The 21,560-nt window shown below is 38.4% G+C and overlaps 1 long non-coding RNA gene and 1 pseudogene across 3 annotated transcripts in view; one reads left to right on the forward strand and one right to left on the reverse strand.

The window, feature by feature from the left end:
• LOC137848947 (uncharacterized) overlaps nt 1–8,765 on the reverse strand; it is a 28,624-nt gene extending 19,859 nt beyond the window's left edge. The window contains exons 1-3 of one of the 3 annotated variants that reach the window (XR_011091598.1): nt 8,180–8,765; nt 4,140–4,257; nt 1,452–1,521 (exon numbers count right to left, since the gene is read on the reverse strand). This is a non-coding gene — a long non-coding RNA (uncharacterized lncRNA). Of the gene's footprint in view, nt 1–1,451; nt 1,769–4,139; nt 4,258–8,179 lie in introns of those variants that run through there. The other 2 variants (XR_011091597.1, XR_011091596.1) reach the window with 2 other exon arrangements.
• Nucleotides 8,766–9,158: 393 nt separating this feature from the next.
• Nucleotides 9,159–20,611, forward strand: LOC137848950 (serine/threonine-protein kinase RIO2-like; annotated as a pseudogene).
• The last annotated feature ends 949 nt before the right edge of the window (nt 20,612–21,560 follow it).

The following is a 21,560-nucleotide window of genomic DNA, read 5'->3' on the forward strand; positions in this document are numbered from 1 at the left end:
TCATCAGATTAGCCATAAAACATGCAACATGTTACAAAGAAGGGTTCAACATATCCACTATTTAGAATAAACAACTGATGTAGTGTATGCCTCTGTACCTGATGTACGTAGTGTATAAGTGAATGAGAAATTTGGAAGAAGCAATAAAGTAGAGTGAGCCAGAGCACAAGACAGTATGAGAGATGAAGAGGGACAATGTGACTGTGTAAGAAAAAGACTTGGGCAAGCACACAAGACTAAGCATGAAGAAGCACGTGTGAGAAAGACAGAGCAAGAGAGCACGTGCCCATGACTGAACACAAAGGAGCATACAGAAGACTGACGAACAGCAAGTGAAAGGGCAAGAGCCAAGACAATGAGAGACAGCAAGTGAGCCAGAGGTAAAATGAAGAGAGGGCGTAACAGAGGGCACACGGGGGAAGGGGTGCACACCCAATGATGGCATGAGAGCACAACAGAGATACAGAGCACAAGGTCTCTTCTCTGGTATCTCTTTTAAAAATCAGCGCATTATAGCATCCAGATATTTTCTCATATTAGGAAAAATCAGGCAATGTTACCCACATGAGTGATCACCACTCAAACACTGTAACTTCGCATAGCATTTGGCATGAAAGGCAAATTACTGGTTTGGAAGGTGGGGGGGTTAAATCTGACAGCGAGCTAACACACACACAAGTGAAAGAGGAACTCTTCACAAGCTACTTTCGTGTACAAACAAGAATTTCATCACAGTGGAGCAAAAACATATAGTAGCAATAGCACAGGTGTCCTATGATCAGCAATATCAACAATAAAACCACAATCTTACCAAAGACAGGAGAGAATATTTAAGGTTTTAAAAACAGAGTCAAAAGTTAGTAATTATTTAAAAAAAAAGACTCACCCACTCACCTAGTGCATTTTAAATTGGAGAGCAAAGTTAGGAGAAAGACAGCAGCTGTCTCTTTCACCAATTACCTGCCAGTGCTAAAGTACTACATTTGCATCCGCAAAATGCAATGCAAAACTAAATTTTACTGCATTAAGAGAACTGCTTAGTCTATCGCTTCACAGTTCAGAGAAAACATAGAAGACCCAGAACAGAATCTTGATGCACTTCTGTTTTAAAATGCAAGTCCTGACAACCTGACAATGTTTCATGTAGCCCCTTTATCTCAAAAAATATATAATAATAATAAAAATTAAAATTAAAAATCTCTCTCTCATATGAAACTTGAGCTATCCCAGAATGTATTGTTTCATTTCCAGCACACATGAAATGTAACAAGATATTGCACTTTGGTTGCCTTTTAAAAACAGAAGCACAGCAGAACTCAACATTATCCATAATCCTTTCATTCACATATTTCCTCTCACCTCTTTCATTTTTTAATCAGAGAATTGAATTATTATTGGCCTTAAAAGGCTGATACTTTACCACATCTTGCAAAGTACAAAAGCAACTTTACCTTTTCCCTGCTGCAGCCTGCCTTTTGTTCTTCTTAATCTTTAGATTAGTCATTTTTAAAATCTTCTCCACTGTGAAATCAAATAAATACAATTAGATAACATTTCATTTACTGGGGCTAGCATACTTTATTATATTAACATCATGCTCAAATTTTTATTCTAAAGTTTATTTTAAAAAATCCATTATTTCTAATGATAAAAGAACATAAAGTGAAGGCATCCAGTATCTACCACACTGTGTTGGGTTTATGAGGCAAGGTTTTGGCAGAGATTGCCCTCCAGACTGTGGAGAAGACCACAGTGAAGCAGTCCTCCTGCAGACCACGTTGGTTGTGCTCTGAAAAATGCTGCTGCCCATGGAGAGCCCACACAGGTGTTTTTTTGGCAAAACTGTGGCCCAAGTTGGGCCCATGCCTGAGCAGTCTGCTGCTGGAGGACTGCACCCCACTGGAGCGTTCTTGAAGAATGGCAGCCAGGGAGAAAGGGGAACTTGTTAGGAGGAAGGAGTGACAGAGGCTACCTGTTACGAAGAGACCACAACCTCCACTGCCAGCCTCTCACACCATTCAGGGCTCAGGGTGCTGAGGTGGAAGAGTTGGGAGTGAAGTTGAGGCTGGGAAGAAGGAGCAGGTGAGGGGCAGCTGTTTTTGTTTTGTTTCTCACCACGCTTCTCTATTTTTACTTGACAATAAACTATAATAAATTTCCCCTAGTCAAGGGTTTTTTGGCCATGATGGTAACTGGTGATTTACATGTTCTTATCACAGGTTAGGAGCTTTTCCACCCTGCCCTGTCAAGGACAGGGTGTGGGAGGCTGGAGGAGGCTAGGTGGGCACCTGGCAGTTGCCACGGTCAAGCTGTTTTACTGGTAAATAATATTCATGGTGTATTTGGGTGACCCCTGAAGAGACACTCCAGAATACAGACCCAGGTCTGTATTTCCATGAAAAATACATGCCAAAACAAGCTCATTTTAAAAATCTTACCCCCTTTGCAGAAACATACCTGTCTCTAAAGGGAAAGAGGAAAAAAAGAAAGAATTAAATGAAGCATTTGCCCTGCCAATAACCATTATTTATTAATGGCAACACCTCACACATAGTATGAATTAATCATATTGCTTACAGAGTTTGCATTTACTGCAAGGTAAGTTTTAAATTTTTATAGATGGTTAAAATATAAATGTATCCTAAATTCTCAGAAAGTTGCAAGCATAGAGGAGTAATGACTCTAAATTTCTTTACGAGCATTACGTGGGCAAAAATATATGCTGGGTTTTGACTGCGGATTGGATTCTTGTTAGAGAGAATACTTTTCTTCTTTTTTTTTTTTTTTTTTGAGCAGAATAATAAGGGTGTATTCTTATAGCTCCCTTTCTACCTCTACAATTACTTTAAAATGTTGTGAAGACTCAGCTTCTCAGCACAAGCTAAATAGGCAGTTCTTTGCCAAGATCCCTGTCCATTGTGCATTCATGAAAGCAAACATGAATGCCATTGATCCCAGCAGGAAGGCTTGCAGGCTTGACACACTCTGTGCCAAAGCAAGGGCTCTAATTAGTGATCCTTCCAGCTGGACAGTAAAGGCCTTACCCTTCCTTACGGAATAATAAGACAGGCAATGTCTGAAGTCCCCAAGTAAGCTTTATAGAATAGGGAGCATGCAGAGAACTGCATTAAAGGCACTAAACCAGCCGACACAGGTGACCGAACAGTGAACTGTGCACTTGGCAATGAACAGAAAAATGCCTGCTACACAAGCATCATCTGGTCTTTGGTTCCTCCTGTTTGCCTGAATTACTGTCAGAATTCAAAGGACTGTAATGGATGGCACAACTATTTAAAAGAAAGCAATAGATTTGTTGCAACAGTGATAGTTTTGAATATCTTCAAACCTTTTCTTCAAAAACAATGCTTGTTGACAATATAACATACCAATTCATAACATCACCATTCTTTGCAGAATAATGATAAAAAACTCATTAGCAGTAACAGGCTTTGAAAAATAGGCAGCATGTGTAATTTCAGCACTTCAAAACTGTTTGCAATAAAGTCACTTTTAATTATATTTCTTTATAAAGAAAAATTATCTAAAGGATTAAAAATAGAAAGTCCTTTCATAGTAAAGATTACTAGCACTAGACTGCAAACACTGTAACCAGAGAAAAGCACTTGTACATATATGCAAAGTGTACATCTAGGTTTCTGTATATAAAAGATCTTATACAACTTCTTTTATTGCATTGCTGCTTCAGAATTCTGACAACCACAATATTCAAAACGAGAGTTTCACTGAAAAAGCAGGATCTACTGAAAACAGTGGCTTATTTAAACATACTTTACATATAAGCGCATGAAATGTATAAAGAAGCATTGACATCTTGAAAGATTACAATGCCAAAAATTGCGTGAAGCTACAGTAGAAAAAAAATCCAAATGGTATATGCATATCCATTGTATACATCAATTATCTATTAACAAATTCCCAACGTAGATAAATTCCTCCTCTGTTAAAAAATAAAAATAAAAAAATCATAAGTTAACACTTTCAAAAATAAACTAGAACGTACAAGTTTACACCCTTCTAATCCAACCACATTTGCTTTTTGAAAGCAAATGCAAATTCTAAAAGTGAAATATTAAAAGTATTTAAAAATGAAAATTTTTCACTTAGAATTATTATCCTACCTTGAGAACTGCAGTTTCTTTAGCCAAGCAAAATGCTTGGTCCTTCTGATGTTTGTTCCATTTTCACATCAAGTGGATATTAATTTTAACTACTAGCTTTCACTGAGAATCTTTCATTCTTGAAGAGAAATAAGAAAATTACTTATTGAAAACAAACAAGTCTCATTTCAAGATAGCAGCTTTTAGCCAATAGTTTTCTGATTTTCTACCTTTTGTTTAATACTGGTTATTCTTACTTGCCTGAAAGACTGCTACATTTCTCTTATCAGTAACATTATTATATTTTTTCTAAAAATAAGATTGAAAAAAGAGAGGAAGAAAGGCTGTAAACAAAAAGCTGTAGAATACAAAGGCAGTTACAAGTTGGCTTCACAGCTCCTCAAAATAAATACTGAAGGATTATGATTCTGTAACCACAATCAGGATCTTTTTTACATCAAAGCTAGAGAAAAAGTAATGATATTAGTGCTTTGGACTCTAAATGGAACATACTGTTATTGCTGGGCAATAACTGTCCTTGTGCTGAGTGACAAAAAAAAAAAGGGGAAAAGGCGCACTTCCCCTCCCACATTCCCTGTATATCTCTAAAAATAAAGGACAGGTGAATATTCAAGGTGAAAATCAATATAATTTTTAAGATAGCCAGGAAGCCTTTAAATTACCTGAAGCACATTCTGTGCTCATTTAGAGTACATTCTGTATGCAGGCTGTAGTAAGAAAAGTATCTGTAGAATTAAGCAAAAGATCAATGAACAAATTTTCAGTGTACCACAAACACAAAGAATCCATAATGTAATAGTTATAAAACAATTGACTTTATGATTGTTTAATATTATCACAGGCTCATAGAGATGTATATTCAAGGTATTATAAGGTTGCATTAAAGAAGGTCACATTAAAGTGAGGACAATAGCTCTGAATCTCAAAGGATTTGGTCTAAGAATGTATTGAAAACGAGAGATTCATAATAGTTTTTTCAGCCTGTTTTAGCATGTTTTCTAATACCATGAAGTCTTATGACATATTTAAAGTCAGTTTAAAGCTTATTTTTCTTCATTAAGACAATAAAGTGTGTTTTTCCTACATTCATGCTATCTATAGCACTTTGGTTTGCACTTCCGGATGCAGCCCAGCTACTATGCATTTTCTTCTACATTCACTAATGAGGTGGTACAAAAATAAAAATAAAAATCAGGGAATAAATTAGGAGACTAAAATGCAACCTACAGTGAGATGCAATCTACAGGTGGAAAAACATAAAAATTGAGAAGTATGTCAGCGTAAATTCATAGAATCATAGAATCATAGAATATCCTGAGTTGGAAGGGACCCTTAAGGATCATCAAGTCCAACTCTTGACACCGCACAGGTCTACCCAAAAGTTCAGACCACGTGACTAAGTGCACAGTCCAATCTCTTCTTAAATTCAATCAGGCTCGGTGCAGTGACCACTTCCCTGGGGAGCCTGTTCCAGTGTGCAACCACCCTCTCTGTGAAGAACCCCCTCCTGATGTCAAGCCTAAACTTCCCCTGCCTCAGCTTAACCCCGTTCCCGTGGGTCCTGTCGCTGGTGTTAATGGAGAAAAGGTCTCCTGCCTCTCGACACCCCCTTACTAGGAAGTTGTAGACTGCGATGAGGGCGATTGTTAATTGATTGTTAATTGATTGTTATGCTCTGGTAAAAGACGTATTCAAGTGGAGAGAATATCTGTCCAGGCTTGGAGTCAATCATATGCAGTCAGTAGAACCTGGCTCAAATAACAAAACCAGTTTCTGACACTAGGTCCTTACTGCTTCAAAAATGAGCAGCTAGGTTCATTTGATGCTAGACACTGCCCCTCTGGTAGTCTACCCAGGGCCTAGAAGGGACATACCTCCAATCTCTAATGACCTAATAGGTGGGCTGGCAGGAAACTGGCCATCCAGAAAATGACAGGTCCAAGTTTGAGGTTTGATAGGAAGGTTTTGAGAGCTCTCGCTTTGTCACAGCCTGCCAGTTTTCTATGCCCAGGAGAGAGCTCTACTCTTTTTCTTCTCATGGTTTTATTCTCCATCTGAACACATAGAAACTGGCTTCAAAGTCTCAATTCTCCCCACACTGTGATCAAATAAATGAAGTAGTATCGAGGCTCATTCTGATCTCTCCACTCTAATTTATGTACCAGAGCTCTCTAAATGGCATCTGACAGACAAACTCCCTCTGCACCCATGTCTCTGGCTGGACAGCAATTCAAATTCAAATAATAATAATAATAATAATAATAATAAAGCTCTCTGTCTTTCCTTCCTTTTTTGAAAACTAAGCAGTTATCACAATGACAAAGAAAAATGACTGCCCTCCTTAAGACATATGCAAACAACAGATGATTGATGATTATAGAATTTGGCTTACAGAACCTTAGTAACCAGTCAGAAGAACTGCCAATGGCATATACATGTATACAATTTTACCACATGGCATCAACTTGTACCCACCTCTGACTGCCACACACCTTAAGTTAGCACCACTCAGTCTGCAGGAAGGGGCTGTTACCTGCCTTTAATGTTAAATGTTTAATGTCTAAAAAACACACTACTGTGTATAGAACTTGTTGGAAGTCTCTCACCAAACATAAGAAACTTAACTAGCTTAGAAAACGAGCCAACCTTTCAGACTTTATGTTTATCCCTACTACTGAGAGCAGTACCACCACGATGAGGCAGAGCTGAGAAGCCTGCATGTGTGGAAAGAAACCTCACTAATGTACTGCATGAGCACTAAGCTTTACATACTGCTCAACATGAGCATTAAAATAATGGTGTGCTTTGCAAGCCCTATAGTTTTTAACAAATAAAAGAATCTGAAAAGCTGAATTAGTAAGTATTTTAGGAAAGACTTAAGTGTTAAATATTCTGTATCACTGAATTAAAGCTGAAAGGTTCCCATGTTATCCACTCTAAAAATATCCACTACCCTGCTTTACAGCCTTTTGGAGGCTGTTTTCAGCTACGATGGGGGAATAGACCCCAGCTAGACCTCACACGTATCAGACAAGCCTCAACTCCAATGCAAACGGAGCTGTCTGACCACCAACTAAGGCTTATGAAGTGACTAAACACTTCCTTGACAAGTGCCAAACGCTGATCTAAAATTCCAGATATAAACATGTAGGTAACATAGAGCCACCACTGTGGGCTCTTTATACATACAGCAATTACTTTTTTTTTTTTTTTTTTTTTTTTTTTTACTAATTCAGACACCTTAGCAATTACCTAAACTATAAACTTTAACGCTCCCACAATCTATTCCCTTTAGGTTTATTACAAATTTTCATTTGAAACAGAACACCAGAAGCAATAAAACTGCTAAGCACTCATATCTATCTTGAGAACAGTAGTTTCCTAAAACTACTATGAAAGAGCCCACTATATGAACTGCACTGTTCAAACCTTACACTAACCTACAGCTTTTGGGGATTTATAAAACTCCTTGCAGAAGAGAATGTGCAGCATTTGTACACTTGGCATGGATTCTGCTATTCATTAGAAAAACTTTATAAACACTGAGTTTTTTCTGACACCACAATGATCATTCATGTACATACACATATACATGCATGCATATAAAATGGGTGAAACCTATAATGCTTAAAAATACAAAAAATTGAATGTACTTATGTGTATTCTTCATGATGTCAGCCAGGTCCTTAGAAGTATACTGACCAGTCAAAAATAACAGTATTTTTTACAGTGCTTATTAACAGTTACATCAGTACAGACTTCTAGAGAAGTTTCATGGTTAAACTTCTGACTTTAAGATCACATTTTGTTTTTTGCTTGTTTGTTTGTTTGAACTGTTCGTCTGTTCATGCTGAAATTTAAGATCTGATTTCACAAATTCAACTTTCCAGATGCCTTAAGAGCCAAGAATTAAATTCTGGATAGCCTTACTGTCCACTATATTATGCATATATTGAAACAGACAGCCTCTTAATTAGCTGATTATACAGGGAGTTAACATCCCCTTTTTTTGCATGGAGTTACCTCATTTGGATACTCACGTTGCAGTCACATATTCCTCATGTTTCTAGCAGAAATACTTTATAGACTAGTCCATATAGGCAGCCTATAAGAAGGACTACACGAGGACCTACATGAGAAACCAGAAAATAATTTCTCTGCCATGCCATCTTGCAGGACGGAGGGGGAAGGAACCACCACCAAAAAACACTTCAGTTTCATCTCCTGTTTTCTAAAACACTGCCACCCCCCAGAGGCAGCGGTTCGCGAGCTGCAGCTCTGTCAGCTAAAATTTGCAAAATTCGAGCAAAATTTGAGCGCCTGAGAAACATTGCTGGGCGTTTTCGTGTTAACCGGTGCAGACAGAGGTAACCGTGATAACATATAATGGAAAACCAGCCTCCGTGAGCAACATCACACCGCAGGTTAGACATGATTTGTTCCCAGGTATTGCTACCTAACCACACACGGATGGGATGGCTGCAGCTGTATTTCTGCCTCTTTGGGCCCCGGTATTAGTTATGGCAATAACGGGGTGTCACGGCGAAGAAACGTGTCCGCCCCGGGACTCGAACCCGCAACCCCTGGGTCTGGAACCGCCCCGCCCCGCCCCACTGCCCTCTGCGTGCGCACCGAGCGGGCCTTCCAGGCGCATGCGCACTGGGAGCCTCCACCCCCCCCCCACACACACACCCTCATGGCCGTGGGCGGTGGCCGCGCATGCGCAGTTGCAGCCGGGGGCAGCGCTCTGGGTGTCTGGTGCCGTGGGTGGTGTTCCCACTGGATCGGTCTGGGCAGATACACATGCAACCCCATTAACTCTTTTAGAGTAGAGCGAGGGGTTAAGCCATCACCTTAAGGCTTATTCTGTCTCGATTCGTAGAGGCTTGTTTTGTCTCTATTTTGAGTTGTAAGTGACTTTGCTACCGGCTCGGTATGCGAAGATACATCGGAGGACACGCGTCTCTATGTAGCTGCCAGGACCCAAAACAGGCTCCGCCGGTAGGGCGAGGTAGGGGAGAGGGGGGCGTGCGCATGCGCGGTGCGTCCGCGTGAGGCCGGCCAGCCCTGTGAGGGGGGTGCGGGCGCGGCCGCCATGGGGAAGCTGAACGTGGCCGTGCTGCGGTACCTCAGCGGGCAGCACTTCAGGGTGCTCACCGCGGTGAGACGGGACGGGACGGGGACAGGGGAAGGGAAAAGGGAAGGGAAAAGGGAAGGGAAAAGGGAAGGGAAAAGGGAAGGGAAGGGAAGGGAAGGGAAGGGAAGGCGCAGCTCCCCCCCCTCCCCTCCCGTCCCCTCCCGTCCCCTCCCCGCTGATGCCGCCGACCGTTCCCTCTCGCCCCCCGGCAGGTGGAGATGGGCATGAAGAACCACGAGATCGTGCCTGGCAGCCTGGTGGCGCCCATCGCCAGCCTGAAGCACGGCGGCTGCAACAAGGTGCTGCGGGAGCTGGCCAAGCACAAGCTCCTGGCCTACGAGCGGACCAAAAGTGAGTGTGGGGCCTGCGCTGGGAGCCTCCTCCCGGCCCTCCCGGTTCTTCAGCGCCACAGAAGTGCGGTAGCTTGGTCATTAGGGTATCCGGGGCGTTTGTGAGCCCCGTCTCGCCTTGGGGCTAGCTGGGGAATGTGAACTCCTTCAGCAACAAATGGTGTTGGTGATTTCTGAAATTCATGGATTCGTTCGTCCAAATTCGTGGATAAAATAAATAATTGTTAGCTAAGGTAGTATTTAAGTTCACATAGGGATCAGCCCAAATGTGTTACAGTCTTACAGCAGACAAACTGGAGCGGACTGCAAAAACCTTATACCTTCAGCCAGTCAGGAACGATCACTAAAGTAGTATTTATTCTGTCCCATTCTGTTAGTAGCGTTGGATTTCCTTTAGTCTTGCACTTGCATCTGGCTTTGCAAGCACAATGTGGGAGTCTTCATGAAATTCATCTCCTTTTTGTCTCCATTTTTCAGACCATTAAGGTTTGGTTTAGGTCTTTGAAACAATCCTGAATCCTTGCCGTGTCTCCTAAGTAATCATCTTTCAAAGTAATCCTATGCAATTTGAACCATTGTCACTGCCTGCGTTACCAAGGGGCTAACAAAATGTCTACTTTTTATCCAGTTAGTTTTCAAAAGGCTTGCACGAATTTAAACTTACTGTCAAGTTGGGTTGATACTAGCCAACAGTGAAAATACTATTTGAGTGTTGTGTACCATAAGCAGGAAAAAAAAAAAAGAGAGACCAAAATGAAACTTCTTTTAAAAGAAATACATGCATAATATGGAATGAAATGTTGTGTAATTTATTTTTTCCTAGCTGTCCAGGGCTATCGGTTAACTAATGCAGGATATGATTACCTTGCCTTGAGAACTCTGTCTTCCCGGCAAGTCATCAGTTCTGTTGGAAACCAGATGGGTGTTGGCAAAGAATCAGGTAATTTAAAAAAGTGTTTTCAGTATATAATTTTTTTTTTAGAAGAAATGGGTCTGTATTTTTGTTAATTTGTTGGAAACTTGGTGAATTTACCTTTGGATAGTCATATCAGTTAATCTGTCAAACACCAAAATTTATGGTCACTTCAAGTTCTGTGTGAGTCTTGACTACATCTGATTTTTTTCACAAGTGTTGTTCCACTTTGACCATTTTGTACAATTCTTGGATGGTTCCTTAAAAGGTATTTTGCAAACAGGTGACAGTTGTCTTGTGACTTGCAAAGAATTTTGAAGCCTTCTGTCAAAAAAAAATAACATCAAATGTTTCATCCCACCTAAAAAAAAAAAAAAAGTAATATACAGTCCAAACTATTGGAGTGCTATCTTGGTTTCTCATGCTCATATGTTGATTGTAATTTGGCACAGCATGTCTTTTGACATTAAAAAACGACGAAAAAAAAAAAAAGAGGATTATTGGGGACAAATGGTAAAAATGAAACATAGCCAATTGCTAACACTGTTTTAAAGTAAGAGGTACCTTGAGTTTTCTGTCCAGTCAAGAGAAGTCTTTTCTAGTGTGCAATTAAGTTACTTCTTATCCCCTAGTCTGAAATATGTTTCAGATCAGATGGATTGTTCAACCAGATGATCTTGGAGGTCTTTTCCAACCGTAATGATTCTATGATATTCTACTAGTGGAGCAGCATAATCTCTTCACCAATGACTTCTTCTTGTTCAGATTTGTAATACATAATATACAAATTTGGTTGTCTTTTCTGTTAAAAGAAGTGTAGTAGACTTTGCTATTCCAGAAATAGCAGTTACATGAAGTCAAGTAACCGATTTCTCACTGCACTGTTGCATTATATACCTGTCAGATACCATTTATTTCTCAGATCTGTGCTGCTGTTTTTTCTCCTAGATATTTATATTGTTGCAAATGAAGACGAGCAGCAGTTTGCAACGAAATTGCACAGGCTTGGAAGAACTTCCTTTCGCAGCCTGAAAAATAAGCGTGACTACCATAAGCACAGGCACAAAATGTCATGGCTGTATTTATCCCGGCTAGCAGCAATAAAAGAGTTTGCCTACATGAAGGTAGGTGGTTGTTTGCACCATATTAACAACGATGTAATAGTCTGGAATGTACTTCTCAGATTATCTTCTCATCACTTCATATTTGCAGTATATGTTAGGATGTATGCTTTTTATTTGTTTTTTTTAGTGGACTTAAAGTATACATTTCAGAGAATGACAGTGCTGATGCATTTTGTATACTTTCAAGTGACAAAATCAAACTTTGCCATGGAAGTCGTATGGAACTGAAGCAATTTCCATAAAATTTCAGGTGAAGCTGTCCAGTCATCTGAGTCTTAATAAAGGCAGTGAATAAACTATCGCCATTTCACTTAACCTTGTCTTAGGAAAGACTATATGCTAGGGAAAATTCGTGAAGTATCTACTAGTATTTTAGTCTTGTCAATTTGGATCACTTCCACAAACATAATTACAGAGTATTTGTTAGGTCTGTAAGCGATGAGTTTCAAACTGGGGGGAGAGCACACTGAGAGCAGCCCTGCAGAGAAGGACTTGGATGTTCTGGTGGATGAAAAGCTTGACATAAGCCAGAAGTATTTGTTTGCATCCCTGAAGGCCAGCAGCCTCCTGAGCTGCATCAACAGAGGAGTGGCCAGCAGGTGGAGAGAGGTGATTGTCTCCCTCTGCTCTGCCCTTGTGAGGCCCCACTTGGAGTGCTGCATCCAGGTTTGGGGCCCCCAGCACAAGAAGTATGTGGAGCTGTTAGAGTGGGCCCAGAGGAGGACCACAAAGGTGATCAGAGGGGTGAAGCATCTCTCCTGTGAAGAAAAGCTAAGAGTCAGGGTTATTTAGCTTGGAGAAGAGAAGGCTTAAGGGAATGCTAATAGCAGCCTGCAGTACTTAAGGGGGCCTACTGGTAAGCTGGGGAGGGACTCTTTCAGGGAGTGTTGTGATAGGACAAGGAGTAACAGTTTTAAATTAAAATAATGGTAGATTGAGATTAGATACTAGGAGGAAATTCTGTGCTCAAGATGGTGAGGCACTGGCATAGGCTGCCCAGAGAAGCTGTGGATGCCCCATCCCTGGAGGTGTTCAAGGCCAGGATGGATGGGGCTTTCAGCAGCCTGGTCTAGTGGAGGTGTCCATGCCCATGGCAGAAGGGGTGGAACCAGGTGGTCTTTAAGGTTCCTTCCAACCTGAGCCATTCTGTGAATCAAGTGAATGATTTGGTAAATATGGTTAGAGCAAGCTAACAGAGCTACAAAATACTATGGCCTACCTTTAGTTAATCTTTAATGTAGTGTAATACTGGATATTAATATTTAAGAAGTAACTTTTGCCTTACTGAGACTGAGTGTGGATTACCTGACCAGGCCAAACTGTATTTACAAGAACTGTTGAACCTTTTTCTAACACCCTATTCCCAATTATCTGCTGGTGGTTTCTTAAGCTAACAGACCAGATACGATTCTGCTGTTTTTCTATCCCGTTGTGTTTTCCTGCCACCTGCAGGATAACTAAACTCTGGAAAATACAGAAGCATAGTTAGTAGTGAAAGTTCAGATTGCTCTTCCTCCTTAAGCACATGATTTGACTTTTACAGTTAGCAGTTGAATAATGTGTAGGATGCTGCTTCCGCAATGGTGCTTAACTGCTTATCTTATATTTGTAGTTTGTCATGTATGTAATGTTTTCTTAATGGTTATCTTTTATTTTTTCAATATGTTGTCTCTTTCCAGGCTTTGTATGACAGAGGATTTCCTGTTCCAAAACCTGTAGACTACAACAGGCATGCAGTTATTATGGAACTCCTTGATGGCTACCCTTTGTAAGTTTGGAAGCTTGAAGTCTGTTTTACAGAAACCCTAACAACGATAGGTTCAGTAAGACAGCAGGGATGACGTTTTTCCTTATCGTGTGAGTCAGTTCTGATCATGCTGAATAAAGCATGAATAAAGTCAGGCCCAGAACGGCTAGGGTTCTGCTTCATTATATTTGGAGAAATTGGTGAGAGAAGGAAAACTAAAAACATACTCTCTTTGTCCAAAAAGACTGGTGGAAATAGACTTTTTTTTTTTAAGTACGGAATACATCAGAGGAGCAATGTGATACAGAGGTTAGTGCTACAACCATTTTCTACACAGAAATTTTATGTTCTATATGTTATCTATTCAATGATATTCAATATTGATATATTCAGTATATCAAATATTCAGTATTGAGTTGTGTATCCTCCACGTTCTGAGCTCCAGTTCATGATCCATGTTGTGGTAAAGATTCAGGTAGGATTACAACTTGTACAGTTGCCATTGTAGAACTTCTGTGTTGATTTTTTTGGGGGGTGTTTGTTTTTTGTTTGTTTTATTTTTTATTTTATGTATTTGTGTGCATTGAACGCTGTTTTTTGCTCAAGGAAGATTACTTTTCTTCAGTTTTTCAACATCCAGAAACATGAAAAAATGTTGAATTTTGTATGTGAATGAATGGCTTGTTTTGTTTCCATAGCAGAATGCAAAATAGCTATTTCATAGAATCATAGAATATCCTGAGTTGGAAGGGACCCTTAAGGATCATCAAGTCCAACTCTTGACACCGCACTATTTGATACTCTATATAATGTACAGTAACAAAGGTTCAGTGTAATTAATCCCAAAGTATACAGTTGAAGAGTTAAATTGAAGAAGTGCCTTTTAAGACTTTATTCTATCCCGTTTCCCCGCCTTTGTTAAATAGTTCCACATCTGTCCTGTAGACAGAAAGCTTTAAAGTTACATGTGGGCATTGCAGGTGAGGCTTACCATGCTATCCCAGTTCTGCAATTTTAACTAAGCATTTCCTGAAGGAGATGCTGTACTAGATGAGAAATTATTTCAGGTGATCAGCATCTCAGAAGATATCAGTTTAGATGACTTCCAAATTCAAAGAACAAATGATATATTTTATGATACAGACCTCTGGCTATAAGAAATGTCACCAATTAATTTTGCTGTTAATATGAAAATATTCAACAGCAGCCTATTACAGAGCTGCTTGAATTCCATTGTGTTTTGTTTGTATGTGCAACTGATATGTTCTCATAACACTACAGTGTTGCATTCAGGCCAAAATATATCACAAATTAGCTGTAAATGACGGCTTCTTGACAGCTCCTGGTATAATAAGACAGCTGCCTATTTATTCTGCTTGTAAAAATAAGGTGATGTCTATTGTGCGCACTTTTGGGGCAAAACATATACTTTGCTTTTATTCTGGAGTTTATGCTGGAGTATATTCTGGAGTGCTTTAAGCTTTTTTTTTTTTTTTTTTTGGCTTTGCCTTATCCCCAGCTTAGTCTTGAAAACACTTTTTTGTGAGACATTTGAATGGCATTTGAATACAAGAAGACCTAAGTTACCTAAAACAATCCAGACATAAAAATTTGCTGATCCATTGTTTAAATTAGGCAGCATAACCATCGTGTTTGATAGGAGTACAAGAGACAAAGGGCTTTAGTTAAAATGAGGGATTTAACCTGGAGATAGGAGAAGCTTTCTCCCCATGAGGGCAGTGTGGTGGAGATTGCACAGTATGTTTCCATCCCTGGAAACTTTCAAGCCCGCATTGGTAGAGCTCTGATTAGTCTCATCTAATCTCAGAATTGACATAGCTGTGAGCAGAGTATTGGACTAGTAACCTCTGGAGATCCCTTACGACTCAAATTGTGACCCTGTCATTCTCTCAGATGTAACTCATACGCCTTGTCTATATTTTTAAATTAATTCCTTCAGGGTTCAGGATATTTTCTTTTTTATTTAACTTTACAGATGCCAAGTACACCACATCGAAGACCCTGCTGCTGTCTACAGTGAATTAATGGATCTAATTGTAAAACTTGGCAATCATGGTTTGATTCATGGGGATTTCAATGAATTTAATCTCATACTGGATAATGATGATCATGTCACTATGATTGATTTCCCTCAGATGATATCAACATCACATCCAAATGCTGAATGGTACGTACAAATGATGTATGCAAAATAAACCAGTTAAGTGCTGATAACAACAAATAGTCAACCATGATTTGTTTTCATAAGCCTGCTTCAAATTCTTTTTCTACTGTTTTCACCATACATTACATATACATCCAAATGCCGTAAATGTTACGGTGACGCAGAATTAGTTTCTCTGACTCTTAAAACCATATTTAACAGTCCTGGGGGATCAAGTATTAACTTAGTTTTTAATTTTAAATTTAATTTTCAAAATGCTAGTACATGTGGTGACCGCCTCTTCAAATATTATCTTCAAAATTTTTCTACTGTAGTTTGTCCCTTTTGAAAAGCAAACAATTTTCTCACATATTTTAAGAGCAAAGCTGATTCAGTTAAAAGGGTTTTATATCACTCTGAGCCCTTTCTCAAAGGGGAATTGTCTGTGTGTGTGTCAACATGTCCTTCATCGTTCTGTTTGCACAAGCATAATTTAAGTATTATATTTGTTAAAATCAAATTGTTTGCTTTCAGTAAGTGCTGATTATGAAGATGGAATCATCTTGTATGAAAGTCTGGTTCTGTCAGGCTACATTCTGCTAACTACCCAAAGCCCTGCACTGTAATATGTTACCTATGTTCCAATGGAGTATACTCTTTTTGTTAATAGCATGGTAATTATAGTCTAACTTGATAGTATTTTTAATCCAAAATACAGCATAATGATTTGATATATTAAAAGAAAGCTCACTTCTATTTCTTTCAGGAGAGAGAGTTCTCTTGACATAGAGATTGCTGCCAGTGGTTATACAAAGGAAATGCAGGAAGATGATGAGCTGCTTTTCCCAGAGTGCTCTGATGAGGATGATCATACAACAGAGGAGAGGGAATTTGTAGAAGATGCTGAAAGTAACGCCAACTTCCTCAGCCAAGATAAAGAAAACAATGCAGACTTCATATATGAAGTGGTTTCTGAAAGCATAACCTCTGAAGACTTGTTATCACAGTGAAGATGCTGAAGCCACAGAAAGTAGTGAAAATTCACAAGGACTGAGTATGTCAGAGTTGAGTTCAGCCTTAGAAAAGGTTGAAGGGCAGCCTGTGCTTTCGAAGTCCAGTGAAGATGCAGAGAGTTGTGCACTTGGTTTTTCTGAGCACAAAAGAATACCTGACAATGCTGCTGAAAATCAGACAGAGGGCAGCAGTGATAAGGACAACGATGAATGCCCTGATCTGGTTGACTTGTCAACTTTAAATAAGGAATTGAGACCTTACAGGTAAATACTTATATTTACTGTCTAGTGGTGTGGTGAAATTTTCTTCTTTTTTCTTTATTTGTAGTAATAATGTGAGTAAAAGTTTTTTTTTTTTTATATTAAAACGCTGCTGCTGCTAAGTAGCTTTGACAAGTGAGTTTATAATTAGAGTGCTCTTTCTCAGCCTCTGCCCCTCATTCGGCTGAAATTAGCAAGAACAAGCTCTTTGGAATATATTATTCAAATATATTTTACTGAACGTCATACCATGTGGCTTTTAATGCCTTTACTGACACACTTGGAAATTCCTTCTTACCTTTAAGCTAACCCCTTCTTATATAAAATTCAAACTATTAGTTTGCAAGCTCCCCATGTACCTGAATGCATATATAAAGTTCATATACCCTGTTTTCTTTTTGAATTTTTCCTTTTTCATGAAATTCTACGCCTAGGCAATGTACAGAATCTGAATTAATCTTTTTAGTGTTCTGAAGCTTCTTTTTCTTACACTACTTTGTGTAGTATGTATGTGGCTATTGCACTATAATCCTTCCTGTCATAAAATGTGTTTTTTGAACTAGTGTTAATATTTCAAATGTAAATGTTCTTTCTGTAGTACTCAAATGTTCTGCTAGCACTTTTGATTGTATATCAAAAAAAATGACTGAAACATGATGCTCACTGAATGGAATAAAACATTAATTTACATATTTTAGAAATGAAGACAGTATGGTTCATATTGCGGAGCACAGAACAAGAACTAAAAGTACGTCAGCCAGCAGTGTTGGGAGCTGTTCAACCATTCCACCGGTAATTATTACTGCTACTGTCTAGTTTACTCTGATACCATCTTAGGACGTAGCTGTTGAAGATATTTTTACAAATACCTAGTTAGCAGTAACTGTCTTTAATTGATTACTACTATGTACATCTTTGGTTTGTAGTTCCATGTTCACAGAAAATAGGTCTGATGCTTTCTACATGTTTACAAGTGAATTATATCCAGTGCTGTACTTCATGTGTTGTTCTTTGCTCTTTCACAAAAGCTCTACTCCGGCATTAGCAACTTTAATTTCATTTCTGTTGCTAGAAATCAATTCTGTTGCCCATAATTAATGTTTTTGTATTTTAAATTTGCATGCGTGAGTAAAGATTTAACTTGGCCTTTTTTCATCTGTCTTTTTAACACATCTCTTACCACATTTCTGAAACATAGATATGAATTCATTGTAGTCATGGTGTCTTTGGCAATATGAATTTGACTTTCAGCATTACATAAATCAATACTTTGTGGCAGAATTTTACATCTTTCTTCATCCCTACTCAGTATACTATCCATTATGGCTACCTCTATCACATTTTAAAGAGTGTGTCTAAATTTTAAATGGAAGAAAGGCCAGTTTTATGCATAAATAAATGTGTTAGGGAACAGCATGTTTGCAAGTTGTGTAAGACTTTTACAGGACTTCGTGTGAAGGAAAGAGAGACTTTTGTTAGTCATCCCTGTTCTTACTGTAGGACATGGCCTTGTGCCTTATTAAGGAGAAAAAGAATTGAATTATGAAATGAAGTAAAGAAGAGCTAGGATAAATGCTAGGATAAATGCTAGGAATCGCCTGGCTTCTGATCCATGCGATACATATTTTTTCCCTTTCAGTTTGCTAACCTAAATGTGTAGGATTTCTTTTTAAATCGCCTATAGATCCCTATTTGAAATTATATTTCTGTACACCAGTAGGTGGTAGCAGTGGTCACTCACTGTAGAAACCTTCCTGATTGTTTAGCGAACACATGTTTTTTCTGTAGGCAGACACATCAAACTTGTTAAAATATTCAAATGGCATTTAAGTACCTAATATTCTGTTCTAAAAGAAAGATAAAAGCAGAAGCAGCTTTCAAGAGATTCAGCCACATAAACATCCTGTGTCAATTTACTTTGTGTAATCTTTCCATTTATATGCTCTTACGCTAAGTAAAATGTTTCTGCCCATTGTTAAATCTTATTTGAACTTTTGAATACTAGAACTAAAAGGATATGCATGATGAGCTATTTGTAACATCAGAACGTGATTGCAAAACTAAAAACACAAAAGGCACTGCAGTAAGACCCACTGAGCTGCTTAGAGCCAATGCCTGTTACTGCTTCTAGCACTTCTCTGTTGTTTATATAGCTTTCTCAATGAAGAAACACATTAAAACATAAGCAGGTTTCCAGATTAAACACACAGAAGGAATTCATATGGGCATGTATAAACAATAGCAGTAATAGCAGTAGGTGCAGTCATAGCTGGGTGACTGTGCCAAAAAGAAAGCCTTATGAGTTACAGACAATAAGCTATTCCAGACAAAATAAAATGTCTTGTTGTGCTTGTACAAATCTTTGTAGGGACTGCTGCAATTTAATTATAGGAAATAATGCAAACTATGCAAAAATTTAAATAATAAATGATAGATTTGTTTATTCATTTTGCTTACAGTCAGGCTTAGGATGATGGAGAGACTAGTGAGACTTGCATGCTGTGGTTGAGCAGTAGTATTTTGTGAATTTACATTTTTTGCATAGTGAAAATATCTGGTATTTGTATTGCAAAGTTTCTTCTAGCGAGCCTTGTATGAACTGTGAAGGAAGTCATCTGTCCACTGAAGTGGGAGAAGTAGAGAAGCCTTCTTTCAGAGCTCTGCCTATAAAAAGCAGAGGATGACAATTGTCTTACTGACAGAAGAAAAACATCAGTGGCCCAGTTTAAACTAGTTCTTACCAGCTTTCCTCAGGAATTTCTTCTGGAATATTTTTAAAGAGCATTCACAGATTTAATTTCCAAAATGCTCTTGTTTAAATACTGAGTTCTGCTAAGCTTCCGAGGAAAGAAAGACAGATCTTATACTACTCTTTTTATTCACATTTTTGATAGTCAACCTGCATGTGGTAAAGCTTAGGAAACTACTATTCAGGTGAATACTATGTAATTACTACAGCATTCTTACTGAAATCAGGATTGGGTACCTGGATTTATATACTACCTTGTATTTGCATAATTTAGTTGTATTAGTCACAGCAGTTTTTAAACAGTGCCAAAAGAATTCTTTCTGGTTCCTGACTTAACTACCAACTTACTACTTAATGTGCTGACAGTATCATAAACAAAAAACAAGGCAAGAGAAATTGGGGTAAATGCAAAAGAAATGTTACTAGATTGTGGGGTAATTTTGCACCAGCAGGTCAAATTATTTATTTATTTAATTATTTATTTAATTATTTATTTAGGTCAATTGCCAGGGCAGGCCTGGGCAAACTCGAGTTAACCCTGGTGTGGATCACCAGCTGCTCAGCGCATGGTGGTTTTCTCGACAGGTTCACTACCACATGTTCATGTTAGTACTGAGAATACAGTATCATTATGGTAATGTTAGTACTAAATGATGTTCAAAAACTTTTGATACTGAATTGTTTATTTATTTGTAGGAACTGGTGAAAAGGAAGATAAAACGTCAGCTGACAAAACAGCAGAAGTCTGCTCTGAGGCGACGACTACAGAAAGGAGAGGCAAACGTTTATACCAAACAACGTCGAGAAAATATGCACAACATTAAGTCAAGCTTGGATGCAGCTAGTTTCTGGGGATAATTTATCATAGCTGCCACCGAACATGAGAAAACTCACAGTACATACAGCTAAAACAGTTACCTAATAACCAAGCATCCTTTTATACAGTGGAGGAAAAAGTTCTTAACAATACCGTGTATTTTTGGAAACTAATAAACATCATGCTGGTTCCTCTGGTTTTGTTTGCATGATTTTATTTTGTGTTCCTAGTTAAAAATATCGACTGTGATTTAAAATAAATTAGTAGTACTAGGTACGATCATTTAAGTACAGTATTTCCAACAGTATCTTGTTTTAGGTCAATTTTACTGTTTTTGTATAGATTAAGAATCTTCTGATGTGCAGAGGATTCCTCTTTAAAAATTTTCCTTTGTTCCTACAACATAAAATTTAAATGTGAAATTCTGCCCTCAGGTTACAAACAGATATTTGTTTGATTTAATTAAAAATCAAAAGGAAATAAAAACTGATAGCTTTTAACACTCTAAACTTTCTTTTGAACCTGTACAAGGATCATCAAACAACATGATAATGTACATTCTTTGAACCAAGCAATTCTTACTTGTTTTTCCTTTCACTCCAGGATCTTGTATAGATCTTGAAAAGATCTATAGATAAGAGAAAAGGAATAAATCAGTGCTGTAGAGATCTGGCAGTCACTCAGGTTTTGAATTTGGCTGTGCAGTTACCAATAAATCTAATTCATTTAACAATTTACATAAAGTGGTGAGCATTCTGAACTTCTCTTTTTAAAAAATATTACCATGTTTTTTTTTTTTTTTTTTGTTATTTTGGGTCTCTGAAGACCTAGAAAAACAAGTATCTTGATGTATCTGTGATTTAGGTGAAGAGCCTTCCTAGAGACGTATGACATGGTAAAGTTTGTCATCAACCCATAGTTTGCAACGTTTTAAATCTTTTACTTGGCTGGGGAAATGAGGAAGTTTGGATTTGAGGTTGATTTTTTACTCACACCTGATACTATCTATATTCTACTTTACCCTAACTGAAAATCAGCTTTTAGTCTATTGAGAATTACAGCCTCTGTCCTGTCTTGCAGCATGCTCTGCTTTGAAAGTTTTCAACTTCTGTCTTTTTGCTCTTACAATAAAAAACCTAGTCTTAG

This window comes from Anas acuta, unplaced genomic scaffold (genome assembly GCF_963932015.1).
Source record: "Anas acuta unplaced genomic scaffold, bAnaAcu1.1 SCAFFOLD_50, whole genome shotgun sequence".
NCBI classification, from domain to species: Eukaryota; Metazoa; Chordata; class Aves; order Anseriformes; family Anatidae; genus Anas; species Anas acuta.